Source organism: Octodon degus, unplaced genomic scaffold (genome assembly GCF_000260255.1).
Source record: "Octodon degus isolate 3935 unplaced genomic scaffold, OctDeg1.0 scaffold00227, whole genome shotgun sequence".
NCBI classification, from domain to species: domain Eukaryota; kingdom Metazoa; phylum Chordata; class Mammalia; order Rodentia; family Octodontidae; genus Octodon; species Octodon degus.
In genome coordinates, this window is record NW_004524803.1 from 469,911 (window position 1) to 482,681 (window position 12,771).

General features: G+C 38.8%; 1 protein-coding gene across 1 annotated transcript in view; it reads left to right on the forward strand.

The window, feature by feature from the left end:
* Positions 1-12,771, forward strand: part of Ttc29 (tetratricopeptide repeat domain 29) — a 293,590-nt gene that overhangs the window by 50,323 nt on the left and 230,496 nt on the right. The gene's annotated exons all lie outside the window — the stretch shown is intronic.

The following is a 12,771-nucleotide window of genomic DNA, read 5'->3' on the forward strand; positions in this document are numbered from 1 at the left end:
ATAATTGTTAATATTGCCTTGGACAGCAGCACTCTTCTGAGAACACTGAGACTTACCAAAACGCCTTTCTCCCGAAACTGTAAGAAGAAAGCACAACACTAATTATGGGTTGTCATCATCGTAAAACAGGCTCAGTGTTCCTTGCTCCCTGTAACCTAGTGGTTTTTTCCTCATGCCTAGAAAGCACACTGAAAATTAAATCTTGAAGAATGACTGATATTTAATTTTTTACTGTGCCAGAGATAGAATTCAAGGCCTTGCGAATTCTAGTAAATCTTAACAAAGCACAATGGCTGTTTTTTATTGTAAACATTTATTTGCAACACATTTCAGAACTGGTAAGGATACATACCTGTACCTCAACATAGCCATTAGAAGTGACTGGCACAGGTTAGAATTTCTGAGCTCTGCTCCACCCATCTAAATAAACCTCTGGTGGCTTTTTGCATCATTGTCATGTCAGCCTGATTCTCTCCTTTGCATTTTCTCTTTTGTCTGACTCTATAACCACTTCCTATTCTGCATTTATCATCCCCATACCATCACACCCCATCCTTACTGGCCTCCTCTTCTAATGGATCCTCCAGTATTTAAAGAAATCTCCAGAGTCAAACTTGTCAGCACTAGGAAGATGGACGTGAGAGAGAATGTCAAGCTGTTGAGGCCAGCCTGGGCTTCACTGTTCAAAGCCAACCTGAACTACACAGGGAGACTACGATTCAACAAAACAAAACAAATCACAGAAAAACAAAAAGTAGAGACAACCATGTGAGCTGTACCCCATGTTCATTGGCCTGGGGAAATGAAACCAAAGTGTCTATTAACCAGAGATCTTTCAAGCCCTGGGAGCAAAATGCTTTCTTGTAGCAATTTTCCTCACGACTGAGGCCATGACCGTATCACTTGACAATTTGGGTGTTAGGCTTTAAGGTGCAAGCGCAGAGGCCAGGTCTCATCCAATGAAGCCTGAGACTTCCCTCCTACACTGTCTGACTCTGCTTTATCTCCACGCTTCTTTAATCCCAGACCTGCCTTGGCAGTGTGCTTCCCCACGCACATTACTGGCAACCATGTCTGTGATCGTACTTCTCCTGTGGCTTGGTAAAGCAGGCTTTTTGCAAGTCACCCTGCAGCCTCCTGCCCACATCTGTGCACTGCCTTTACACTGCTTCTACTCCTCGAGTGTCAGTGCTGACACCTCTCACAGCCAACACAGGACACATACATTATATTTTTTTAGAGGGCTTCCAGTCATATTTGCTGTGGGCTTGGGCTAGTTCAGATTTCCATTGCTATGACAAAACAGCCATGAAAATCAATTAAAAAGGAGAAAAGGTTTACTTTTGTGACAGCGTCAGAGGTTTCAGTCCACAGTCAGCTGGCTCCATTGCTTTGGGCCTGTGATGAGGCTGACACATAGTAGTTATTCTTCTCTTGGTGGCAGAGAAGCAAAGACAAAGAGAAGAAGGCTCCAGTGTCCCACCCCAATATGTCCTTCAAGGGTACACCTTCAACGGCCTAACTTCCTTCCAGTGGGCCCTCCCTCCTAAAGGTAACAACAATGCCAATAGCACTACAGATTGGCAATTGTGCTTTCAACATATGAACATTGAGGGTGAGCATAAGGGGCTTCTGATCCAAACTGGGGTAGAATTTATCTATGAACCCACAAAAAGAGACAAACTCTTAACCCCCAGTATCTGTGACAGTGACATGAATTAGAAATAGCTTCTTTACAGATGATCAAGTTAAAATGAAGGTATTATAGAGAATCCTAATCCAATATGACCCTCACCTTATGGAAAGGGGAAATTTGGATAAGGAAACAGACATATGCAGGAGGAAAATGATATAAAGAGACAGGAAATGCCTCTGGAATTTGCCTCTTGAAAACCCAAGGAATGCCTATGGCTGCCAGGGCAGAGGCATGCATGGGACAGATTCTCTGTCATGGTCTTCCAAATGGTTTTCTGGCACCTTGGCTTCAGAGCTTCAGCCGTCGGGACTGTGAGATCACACATTTCTGTCATGTGAGTTATCTAGTTCATGCTATTTTTGTCATGGCAGCCCCCTAAAAACTAATACAATATTCTACATGGTATGAGTGATTTCCTTTAATAATAAAAATATGTGATTTCTGGGGAAAAGCATGTATCAATGATAAAGTGATACGATACAATATATATGAAGAATGTAATGTTCCATCATTGTACATTCTTGGCACATAAGACAACTATGATTGAATATTATCTAAAAACAACACAAGATGATTGTCAAAAACTTCTTAATATACTGTGTAAACAATCTTCTCCTAGCATTTTGGCTTTTTCCTATATTTATTTCATTATAAATATGACTTTATTTTTATCCTTTAGCATTTTAAATGAGGTTGATTATCACAATATTCAGTTCTCAAAAATAGCAAAAATATAGTAATTTAATATAATCAAAGATGTCACATCAGAATAGATAGACATTTTATTGCAATTTTTTAAGTGTCATGAGTAACATTTGTCAATTTATTAGTAAAACAGCCTTAATAACAAAAAGATATACAAAGGATATATCAGCTTTTAGCATGGTATTTTATTTTCCCTTTCATTTTATTAAAAATTAATAGAGATATAAGTGCTGTTGAGGGGATTTAACACCCATCAAATACACAAAAGTTCAACAGGAGAACCTCTATAGAAGGACATTGGTGATGTGGAACGACGGGAAGAATATATTTTGCATGATATGCCCTTTTGTACTGTTAGATTTAGTAACATTGTATATATATATTTTTTTAATTGGAAGAAGCCTAACCACCTACGCACACAGGCGCATGCGCACACACCACACACACACACTCAGTAAATATGGAAAAGGACAGAAGGTTTTCACAGAGAGAATCATGAAGACATAAGTACTATTACTGATCCAATCACACTCTTAATAAAGGAGGAAAGTCTGAAGTGGTGGAGGCTGGGGATGATGCTAATTAAATGCATAGATTCAATGAACGATCACCAGATAGAAAAGGAAGCCCAAAACCTACAGGGACACTAAACATATGGGAGAAAGGTTTTAAATGAAAATGTACACTGGAAACCTGAAAAGCCTCACACAGGGCTTCAATTAGTGATAGCTGATGGACAATGAACAACATTTGGCGTGTGTCCGTGGAAAAGGCGCTAGGTGGGCCGGCACACTGCGGTTCTCTTTCAACATTACCACTGCTAATAAACTCTGTGAATCTAAGCAAGCTATTTCAACACAGTGCTCCTGCCCTCCTCATTCCTAAGATGAGGAGCCTGGCGGAGATGATAGCTGCTGAAGCTCACTTCCAGCTCTCATTTCTCTGGCTGGTAAATGGCTATCAGAGAACGTATTATTAAAAACTCTGTGTCCACTTATCAACTTAGTGGTTTATGAAAAAATAGCTATATGAAAAACAGACACGGAGGCTAGTATTAACCTCGTTATGTCTCTTCTAATTGTTAAACGAATAATTCTTGGCTGGGGAAATAGATCAGCAGTCCAAATGCCTGTCTGACAAGTGCTAGGACCTGAGTTTGATCCCCAGTACCACATGCTGTGCCACTCTAGCACACCAGGCATGGTGGCTCATGCCTGTGATCCCAGCACTGAGGAAGCTGAGACAGGAGGATCACTATGAGTCCAAGCTGCGTAGCAAGACTCTGTGCCAAATAAATGAAAGACTTCAAAATCCTTGGTCTTCAGAGCATCCTGTTAGGGGTAAATGGATTATTATTAAAGAGTCAGATGATTGGTTCGGCTCTCAGGCCCTTAGTAAGGCAGCTTCTCTTCTCTTATTCTCCTTTGCTCTTAGTGTGTACGCCTCACAGAAATTCAGATGACTTCTCTGAGAAAGTCCTCAGAGATGCGATTTGGGGGAAGCATGAGCAACAGCAAGCGAAAGTCCCTGCCTGTTGGAATCCCATCCTGCTGCTCCAACCTAGTCTCTACTGGCTTCCTTTCCCCCCTTTCTATTGCCTGCTCCTCTTAACCCCTGACATTCTGCCTCAGTCCTCTCCTGCTCCCCTCTTCAGTGTCCTCCAAGTGCCCAATATTGTTCCGCATAGACTGCAAATCTGCCAAAAGACAATTTAGGAAAACTGTTTCATGAGTTGTACTTCTTTGGGCTTTTGCATTTGATCAGGGAGAAAAACCACCTGCTCCACTGATGTTCAATATTTTCTCATCTTTTTTTCTCCAAATATCACATGAGACATGACTCTATGCATAACTTCCCCACTGTCTATCTGATTAGTATGATGGCTTTTGTGTGAGACATAAGCATTCAGAGCACATGCTCCTACCTTTCAGTTTCACGGCCTTCCTGCACATGCCTACCATTGCCTTTTGGTGCTGGGCTACTGCATTCAGAAGAGTCAACACATGGAAGGGCAGTAACTTTAGTGGGGAATAGAAGCAAGAAGCTCTTCTCTGGTAACTCATTTCTTATAATTGTTTAAGGTCCCTAAAAGCTAATGCGCAAGAAGAAGATGCTGAAAGGATGGTACCTGTAAGAAGGGTCACAGAAAACTTATTTATATGAAATTACAGATGAAGATGAATTTAATAAACAAAGGAATAGTTCTCAATTGTTTAACAGTGGATTAGGAAATTACATGATCCATTTATTTTTTACCAAATAATAATGAATGAATTTTAGAGCCATATTGGATCTTCAAAGCACATTTGGTAGATGAATAAGATGAAAAATATTGTAGTTAAACAGTTCTTCATTTAAAAAAATTCTGCCATGGGAACAGTAGTAGGTCTACACTTGAATTCAGAGATCTTTTATGTGTTTGGCACAGGGTCTCACTACGCAGATCAGACTCATAATAATCATCTTATTTTAAGCCTCCCCAGCACTGGTAGAGGAGTGCACCATCACACCTGATCTTGGCAGTCAGCTCAGCACACCCATGGGCAGTGCCAGCATGGCATGTGGTGCCAGGATGAATCCCTGGTCCCTGCTCTTGCCTAAGCAAGTGCTTAGTCCACTGAGCTATGTCACTAGCCCTGGATTCAGAGATCTTAATGTCATTGTCAGGTCTCTTTCCCATTTCTCTATCATCTTTAATGCATGTAAATAAGCTCTCTCTACACATAGTTTTTCAAGTTCATTCAAGGTAGCATATAGACAAACTTAAACTTGATATATCTGCAATGCATATAGTGGCACTAATGCAGAGAAGGAAAGCACACTGATGTATAAATGTGAAGTATTTTCTCTCATTTATGGACTGGGTGATGTTATTCACATTTTAAAGATGATGCAGAAAATGGGACTATAAGGAGTTGGATTTTTAACCTTTTTAAAAATCCTTTTTAAAATGTATTTTTGTCTTATTGTGGTTAAGAATGCTTAACATGAGATCTATTCTTTGTTTCTTTGCAGTGCTACAAGAAATTGAACTCAGGGCCTTTGCATTTGCCCTGAGCTACTTCCTAGCTAGACTTATTTTATGTTTTGTTTTCAAACAGTGTCCTGCTAAAATGCTCGGGATGGGCTCAAACTTGTGATATTTCTGCCTCAGCCACCCAGAGTGCTAGGATCACAGGAGTGCAGTGCAAGGTCCATCTGAGTTCCATCCACTTAAGTATTTAAAGTCATAATGTAGTACTGCTTTGGGGACACAGTGTTGTAGAGGTCTCTGGAACTGATGCATTTCACATAAGTGAAGCATTATGCCTGTCTGTCCCTCAGCAACTCCCCACACTGCCTTCTTCCCCGACTCCTGGCATCCACCACTTATTCTTTCCTTCTAAGAGTATGACTACTCTAGATTCCTCCTGGAAGGTGCAGTCAGGTGTCCTGGCCCCTTGGTGACTGGCTCGCTTCACTTAGTACAATGTCCTTAAGGTTCACTGTCGTCACATATTGCAAGGTTTCCTCCTAGTTAGCATCTGAGTGGATCAGTTGACTACCGCATGTCAGGCCAAGTATCAAAGCCTGTATCTTGAGATACTGGTATTTTTCTCTATCCTTTCCAACTCTACATACTGAGATTGTCTTAGCAGAGACCTTGCACAGTCAGCCTTCTGGGTTTATCTTTCCTTCATGTATCTTAAGAAAATGCCCTGAAATTGGGCTGGCCCAGAGAAAATCAGGAATAAAAAAAAAATTCTATCTCCCCTTCTGCGTCTTCTTTCAGTTGCCAAATGATCAAATCGTTTGCCTTCATGCTTTTTCTTCGACACTAAGTCAGCCCAAAATCCCCATGTGGTGGTAAACAAGTCCCCCATTCCTTCAGTGAGCACTGGGACAAAACCCCTAGTTACTCAATCTATGCTACCCTTTGAGATTAGCTAGATGAGATGTTATGAAGGTAATTCTTAAAAGAAAACTAATTCTATTTATGTTAACTAATATAGAAGTCTTCCAGGTATGGAAGCCAAAGTTGAAGAGCAAAAGCTTGGTAAATCGAGTCAGTGCGAACAGGAGAGTTTGTACCGCTGCATAACCAGGGTTTTATCATGTATTGAAATCCAAGTGGGTATTTGGCTGCTCAGTAATTGCATGTAGTCACTTACCTGACTAGCAGAAACTAGAAATGGGGAAGATTTAGGAGGCGCCACGTTCAGTGAGGAGGCTGAGGGGAGAGCTCGCTGTATATGTACAAAGCCAGAATGACTTCCAGCATCTCAACAGGGAGAGAGCATCATTACTCGTTATAAAGCAGGGGACTGCAGGAAAGAAAAGAATAACCATGCACGCAGCACGCTAACAAAGAATTCGGAGCTATGTTCTATGGAAAGTATACATCTATTGTTGAGAAAAATGCTAAGTCAATTATAATTAGATACATAAGGGTACACATAATTTGTCACAGAGGAAACAATGAATAGATAAGAAAATAAGCAACTTTTTAAAAAATCAATTTGAATAATTGTGAAGCCCCATTTAACACTTCTTCCAATATCAAGTAATGGCAATCATAATCATGTTTCCTTCAAGTAACATTTATGTGTATTGCTGGTAATATCGTGAATCATTTAAATGGTTTTGGAAGGTAAGGGAACAATATACAGCCTCTCAAAATGCAGTTATGAAAACATACGATGTGAAAAGTAGTTTAAATAAAATAAACTTGATAAACACAAAAATTATACGCGGTTCTTTACAATTGTAAAAATTATTAATGGTTACAGGAAAGATGTAGAATGAAACCAGAAAATTAAGTACATTTGGAGTGACTGATGGTGATAGTCTTACCATTTTAAGACTTTCCCCAGTAGTATTTTATTCCTACTGACATATTCTTTAGCCTCAAAATAAGTGCATTGCATTCTGATTTTGCTAACTACCATGTGTTTTGTTTTGCTTTATTGAATCATACTTTCAAAGTTCTTTTGTGTTTTACTTCAATGCTAGGAGGGTTATCATCCAAGTTACCTGAGTCTGAGGGAGTCCCAGGACTTGTGACTTTTGTTTAGAACATGGAAAGTCCTTGGTAAATTAGCACGAACTGGTCATCCTAAGTAGAGTGAATATTATAAATTTATTTTTGTAATATTTGCTTTCCAAACTTGGTATTTTGAGTAAAAAATGCTCATACACTAACAGTAGTGGGGTAATAATTATCTTTGCTATTTGCTAATAGTAGATTTTTTACAAGTATATTATGATTACTTGGGTAACAACTAGTTTTGTTTACACTGCCATCAGAGTTTAAAATTTGTAGCAATGAAGCTGCCTCTATTCATAGGGCATTTTAAGAAAAAAAATGATGCTTGAAATAACAAAGGAAATCTTATTAAATGTTTAACTATGAAAAATAAATTTGGGGATGATACTGTAGAAATTTGAGAGGGAAAAAACAAAAAAAAAAATGAACTCTAGCAAAAGCTCCCCAAGTTCTCTGAAGGCTTTCCTGTTGGAGTGCGTATGGCTGGGTGTGTACTTGCTTAGTACAACTCAGCAAGTTCATCGGGAACATTATTCCTTCTCTCTTTGAAGAAACCCTTCATTTTAGCTTTCCCCCCTTGCGAATTGCTTCTGCAGTTGTACTTGAACAGTCTTTCTGAGGAAAGTCTTCTAGAAGATTCTCTGGAAAAGCAAACCATTATTCCATTCAGGTTTCCTAGTAAGGAGGAGGAATAAAATCAGTCAAATAAGTGTCTGACCTGATCGTTGGTGGCTTCAATACCCCAGTCCCAGAAGTCCAAGGCAGAACCAGAGTCCCAGGGAGTGTACCTCTCCCCTCATTCTCGGGATGACTGCAAACCTCACGACTTCTGGCTAATGCTTCCCTACGCGTCATTGTTCACAGAAGCTCCACAAGTGGATTGAGAGAGTGGCTCCTCATGTGCATTTTCTAGGACGCAAATAACTAGACCAATTTTAGAAACAGAGTCACTCTACACTTCTACAAAAATGAATCTAGGGCTAGAGAGATAGCTCAGTGGTGAAAGTGCCTGCCTAGCAAGTGCAAGGTCATGAGTTCAATCTCCAGTACCAACAAAAACAAAAAGCAAACAAAAATGAATCTAATAATTCAAGTTTTTTAAAAAATAAAATGGAGGGCTGGCCAAATAGCTCAGCGAATTAAAGCACCCTCTTAGGCAGGCTCAGTGGCCCGGGTTTGCTCCCCAGCGTGCCATGCTGGTCCTGCCCCTGCTGTGCGTTGAGACTGCAATTGAGACTGGGCTGGTGACACGCGCCTGTAATCCCAGCTCTTGGGAGGCTGACCACAGGCAGATCACTTCGAGACCGATCTACATAGTGAGACCCTGTAGACCCTTACAAAAAATACAATAAATAAATAAATAAATATTAGAAAATGGATTAGCATCGCTAATCTATATAAAACAATTGTCTCTTTTTGGGCTGTGTTGGTTTATTCTCCATCTACAGTGTGTACACATTCATAAGACCTTATAGTATTTAATGAAGAGATCCTTTTTAAGTATTGATAGCCATGAGAAAATTATACCATGTTTGATCTGTGTTAAAGAATCAAAGTCCAAGATCTTTGAATGGAACTTAGAATAAAAATGTAATTAGGTTACATCCCTAAAGCCTGATATATCTTTAAACAAGACCGCAAATGAAACTTTATTAGAGCTTCAAATGAATTATTTCATTCCTTTTTTTTAAAATTCATTTTCTTCCCCTTCTCTTTCATGTCTGTGTTACTGACACTGCTGCTTGTACTTTACCTGTCTTTTTCAAGGTGTTTTAATTATTTACTGCTTAACGAGCAGCACAGAGAGGCAGCCTCATTCTGAAGCTCTTGCTTTGCCAAGGGTTTTTTGTTTCAAAGCTTTGCGAGGAGCCTACTACAGCTGTCCCGAGCCCGCAGTTGCTATGTGAAAGAACTGCTCTGGAGGCAGTGTTTCCTGTGACGGAGAAAAAGCGTATCCCAGAGGTACCTCTGCAGAGGGACAGTTGATCAGCAATGGAAAGACAGTTGTGTTAAAGTTGGATGAAGCCCTTTCCAATTAATATCCTAAATGACATTTCACTCCTCTGTAGCATTTGTGTTTTAAAACCTTCCACACAATGGCCCTACCAGATTCTCTCCAAATGGCAAAGTTGAAAGACACAACAACAAAAACTAGATAACATCACACCAAAATTACTGAGTAATTACATTACTGAGTGTCTGGGAAGCACCAGTCATTCGGCCTGGAGGGGATGCAGTTGTTCGAGCATGGACCACAACTGCCTTTGGAGCTTGGTATTGTGATCCTTGACTCCGACCCTTGCAGGGCTATCAGAGATGGTGTGGGAATGGTGCGAGGACATCGCGGCACTGGAGTACAGACCTTGGTCTTTGCCTAAAAGTCAAGCGTTTGACATATTAACCAAACAGGCCCAAGGCATCAGCTCTGCCACCTAATTGGTATATGAATTTAGACAAGACAATCTCTGTAGCTCTGTTGTTTTTTTCTGTTCAAATCTAGGCACTATACAGATACTAACAAGAGTGACCTGAGGTCATCTGCACATATTAAATGTTTTACTAATGTTTCTCTCTCTAGTTTCAAAATATCCAAAATGATACCTGTTCATTGCCCATCAAAGCAAAGAGTGTGTGTGTGTGTGTGTGTGTGTGTGTGTGTGTGTGTGTGTCTTTCTGTCTGTCTGTCTGGGGGTTGTTAATACTCTCCTCTCCCTCCTCTCTTGTCTGTAGTACCTATTTCTTGTCACATGTTTCCACATCCATCTCTTTGTTCACATAAATATATACAAATAAGGTTGGATGTAGTTTTCTTTTAAACCCACAAGCAAAATGGAATGCAGGTGAGAGTAATATTATTAAGTGTAAGCAATATTATTTACTATTTGATCTAATATCAATATGGACTTTATTTCTCCTCAGATTTTTATGCTTACCAACATGTTTTGCTTCCTATATTTAAGTGAAGTGAATGCGTGAAGGTAAAATATTATATGAGGAAAATAGTAAATTCTACTGCATTTATAGGATTTATTAGTGGCTAGTATCCTATTTTTACACAATATTTACATAGCATATAAATGTTTGACATTTAAAAAATTGTAGTAGATAGGATAACTTCTAATATGTACTTTTAAGAGAAAAGGCACTTAACGTTTAATCCCTAAAATTATAAAACTCAAAAAGAACCCAACTCTCTGAGGTTTATTGACATGGAAGAGTTAGTTAAACTTGTGCTCTGAACACAACTCAGCTATTCAAGATCATAAACTGCAGCAATTAATAATAATTCCTCCAGAATACTTTGGAAGTTAAGGCAGATTTTTCTGGATTTTTAGACACTAACCCAGCCTAGTTTTGCTAATAGCAGTAATAAAGTCCTTGGAAAGCTCCCCTGTGCTTGTCTTCCTGTGTGCCAGGACCACTCGCGTTGTCTGGTCTGGTGACACACTCTGTAACCACTGTGTGGTGGCATTCCTATAATGTCCACCCAAAATCTGGAATCGAAAAAGAGAAAGAAAGGCTTCCATATGTAAAACGTCATGACAAAACTAAACAAAAAAGGGGATATAAATGAAGGACCATTTTGTATCTGTATATACAAAATATTTAGGATAGATATACAGCTACTTTCTCTTAGTTCAGTGAGAAGAAAGATTTGTACTAATGGTGTTTGGACAGGAGATCATGTCTGCATCCAGTACTATGAATAACCATGATGAAGACAACAATATGCAATGTATTAATTTTTGAAACTGTCCTACTAATCGGTTTCGAAACTCTCATTGCTATTTGCTTCTCAATAAAATTAATAAAAAAAATTAAATTCCTTCTAAGTATCCCAAAGTAGCTACATAAAAGTTACAGGTACATATTCCTCCCAGTTGATTAGAGTTGCTCTTGAGTTGCAGAACAAAATCTTTGTATTCCTGCTTTTCTCTTTGCATTGGTGTGCAGGATTATAGCAAACAACAAATCCCCTCCGACAGGAGATCAACCCTTGAAAATGATAGTTTCCGTTGGAAGTGTGGTGAGCCCTGAACTATTTCAGCATGTCTAGTGCCATTATAATTATCATAATTGAATGTAAAAACCAAAAGATAATATAAATTGTTCATGCAGTTAAGCCAAAATGGAGAGCAATGTCTTTTGTTTTTACAAAGGAGCAATAACGTTTTTCTCATTTTGCTACTTACTGTTCAATATTGCTTCTAGCAGATTTTATGCTTACATTGTACAGTATAGTAACTTATGCCAAAGATGTCCAGTAGCTCCAGATTAAAATGTAATGTAATATACATAAAGCTTTATTGTTCCTGTAGGTTGCTGTTTTAAACTAAAGTGGAATATTTCCCTAAAGTCCTCAACAAATGCGCACAATTTAGAACTAAATATGCTTAAGATGTATATCAGTGCTGCTGAAGAAACAGGCCTTGTGGACCTGTCAGGTTATTTTCATGCAATTTGTTTCTGCAGCATTTTATTTTTACTGGCAAATGTACAAGTTGATAGAAAAGGAAATAATTAGCTACTTTCAGAATTGCTGATGATGGGGCCAACGCAGGCCAGTCTATGCATCTTAGCAATTGTGACATTTTAAATTACCTGAACAATACCAGAAGCCATCTTTGGAAATAATTAACACCTTGCCTAATTAATGTCAGGTCTCAAGTCGCACTTTATTTATGAAACATTATTTTGTTAAAACTTGGCTTGCACCCTTATTGTCTTGCAAACTTTAGATCTGTGTGCTGTTTTCTTAAGCGGAACAAGTTCTTTTTCTTTTTTTTTTTCTCTTTTTTTTTCCTTTTTTTGTTTCCCTCCCCCTTCAAGTAATCAATGCACTGCTGAATGAGTTCATTTTAATGCACTCAATCATGCCTCTAATGTTCGTAGCTTACGGGCGCAAGCATCAGTAATGCAGGAATGTTATATGGCTTTAGTTTGGGCCATTTCATAAAATATTCATGGAATCAAAAATGTGCATCAAAATAGCGGCTGGGAGAATTACATTTATGCTCCTGCTTTTATGGCAGCTTCACATTTAAACCCATTTGTGCTAATATCTAGTCAATCTTCCTACTTTAAAAAAAAACTAAAATGGGAGAGATCATATACATTCTCCTTTGCTTAATATTTGTTCTAGACATCTGCTGTGATACAACAAATATCTATAAACTTTCAGAGATGTTGTGCAGAGAAGAGGGGTAAGCAACAATTTGGATAATATCCAGATATATAAAATCCCATTTCCTCGACATAGTGTTTGTCTTAACATCCTCCCATGCATTTTGCAGTTTACAACAGTGTCTGGGTTTTGTTTATGTTTTTAAATAAATGGATGGAT